This window comes from Saccostrea echinata, unplaced genomic scaffold (assembly GCF_033153115.1).
Source record: "Saccostrea echinata isolate AGI-Se365-2 ecotype Australia unplaced genomic scaffold, CSIRO_AGI_Sech_v1 ptg000012l, whole genome shotgun sequence".
NCBI lineage: Eukaryota > Metazoa > Mollusca > Bivalvia > Ostreida > Ostreidae > Saccostrea > Saccostrea echinata.
In genome coordinates this window covers 18,105,001-18,107,796 of record NW_026889761.1, presented here as the reverse complement: position 1 = coordinate 18,107,796, position 2,796 = coordinate 18,105,001, and positions in this window count along the sequence as shown.

Here is a 2,796-nt window from a genome sequence, read left to right as displayed (position 1 = left end):
AGTATATTTCTGGGTGCAATTGGGGGGGGGGGGGGGGTTATAGCACAAATTAATGTAGAAAATAGAAATTCCTTGATACGCAAAAAAAAAAAGGAAGAGGATCAACTGATGTTCCCTCCCCCTTCCCCCGTTCATACAGACGTGAGATACATAAATGACTTGTATATAGAACTGGACATTCAACTTTGCCCAAAATGCTTCATGTCGGTAATAAAAGAAAATATTTTACAATAATGATTTCAAATTTTAATCGGTCATGCAATACAGCCTGCTAGATTATCCCACAGTCTGTCTATTATAGTCACAGTAAAATGTGTAATTTCTTTTTCTTTTGGCAAAAAAAAAAAAAAAAAAAAAAAAATACAAAAATGAAATATTATTTCATATATAGTTCATTATGACGAGGAAGAGTGATGTTTTTATAAGAAAGAATTAAGTCCAAACCATGATTATACTTTAAATCTGATGTATATGTTTTCAATATTGAATTACCTGTTTTAAGCTTTAACATTACATGTATTTTGTTTCTGCAGTAAATACAGATCGAATACAACATTAGGCTATATATTACCCTATCCACAAATAAAGGGCAAAATATTATTATAAACTGAAAACAAGTGAATTGTTAAAACTAAAGGGAAGCATATACATACTTTTATTTTTTATCGGTCTTAGTATTAAACTCTACACTTGGAATAAGAAATTTCTTTAAATATTGTAATAAAAATAGACTATATATAATTATATCACAATTTTGATGCGTACGCATGAATATCATAATAGTATTATAATTTGTTCTTCAGCATAATTTATTAAAATAGAGAATTCATATCTGTTGATTTAAAGCAAACACATGACCATTACATTGTCATTGCTATCTGCCGCGGGCTCTACCTGCGGGTACCTGTCAGGTATACGAATACTTCACACCCCCATTGTTTTATTGCCTATACACACCGGCAGATTTCACACCTTTAATCATCCTAATTTAAACAAAGCAAATGCTGAGGAAAAAACAAACACAAGCCCAATAAATGCGACATTTCTTTTTTTAAATCATTGCCCTAAACGGTATTGCTAAAAGCACACTAAACATGGAATAGCAATTCCTGCCCTAAGAGATATATTGTACAAAAAAATAAACACAACAGCTAGGGTAAATCCTTAATCTTTCTTCATATGATGTAAACAAACTCTCTTTAATTTTATGTGTTTAAGTAAAGATTAAAACATTTTGCACCACCCGGACCTTTAAACTTCGGCGGACCTTTTCTTATACGGGCCGGACCTTTTCTTATAAAAGGCGGACCTTATATGTTATCGTATTAGGTCCCCCCGGACCTTTAAACGAGGCGGACCAAATATTATGCGACACCGGTCATATTGCGTATTCTATTTATTTAGCGTAAAAATCCATTCAATATATTTTTTCTTACGATAAGGTTTACGAGCTCTATTGATCATTGACACCTATGACGTTTCAGTACCACGTGACCCCTATCTAATTAGTGGAGATTTTACTTCGAGGACCCTATACACATTTATGGGCGCTGCCATGTTTTGATCACGTGACTTGACGCCATGAAGGTGCTGACAACGTCATAATTCGGTCATACTCAATGCAGCAATTTCCCCCATATTTTCATTATTTTTGTTTTAAAAATATTGGCGTAAAACTAATACAATTTTAAGACTCATGAATATAAAGTTAACCGATACATATTAGTCTACTCATATTTTGTTTATTTTGGTCTGTTATTTATTTATTTATTTATTTATTTATTCTTGTTTGTTGGTTGCATAAATGTTATTTATTCTTTGATCCGTACCAGCACAAGCGACGTATTTTGTTGATAAATATTACGCCGGGTAGTTCTTTGAAATAAATTGAAGCAACATATTAAAAGGTAAAAATTGATACTAGTAAGTTTGTAATATCTTTTACAGAAAAGAGCGAGAGAGTGGTTTCGCAGATCTGCAATTATAACACGTGATTTGAAAAGCCGTTTTGGGGGGAAAAAAAACATACATGGAAGCAGATCTAGACAAACCAATGCTTTACGACTGGAACTTTGACTCAGGCTTTAATTCTAATTTTTACGATGGATTTTTTTCAGTATGCTCATACTTACAGTATATATAAATTCTTCAACAACTAGCATGTTTTAAAGAGGGGCGAGTGAAAGACTAATCCTCCCCTTTTATTAGTGAAGCATACAACTTACACTTCTATCACTTTTTTCACATTTAACGGAGTTAACCACTCCACCCACAAGCCCTTTTATGCACATGCAACACTTCTTATTTCTTAATAAATTTTTTTCAACAATCCTGTTCTCACATGTGTGCGATCATTTCATGACTTTTTACCTTAATGAAAATAATATATGTATTAATTCAGTACCCTTCGTCTTAATTATTAGCACACTCTAATAAAAAGAAAGATTTTTATTTAAATGTTTTTCCTTCTCAAATGTTATAAACGTAATACATGTAAGTCATATTTTTAGAGGCTAACATTATACATGTAGATTACTCGGCAAGTGCGCTATATATATAGGGCCAGGGTGAGCTTTAACTAAAATAAATTTAAACAAGAGGCCCATGGGCCACATCGCTCACCTGAGTAACTTTGGCCATGCTGTTCATTACCAGACTCCCCCCTTGTAATACCTATTGTGGCCCCATCCTCCCCCCAGGGGCCATGATTTGAACAATTTAGAGTGTACACTACTTGAGGATGCTTCCACATAAGTTTCAGCTTTTCTGGCCCAGTGGTTCTTGAGAAGAAGTTTT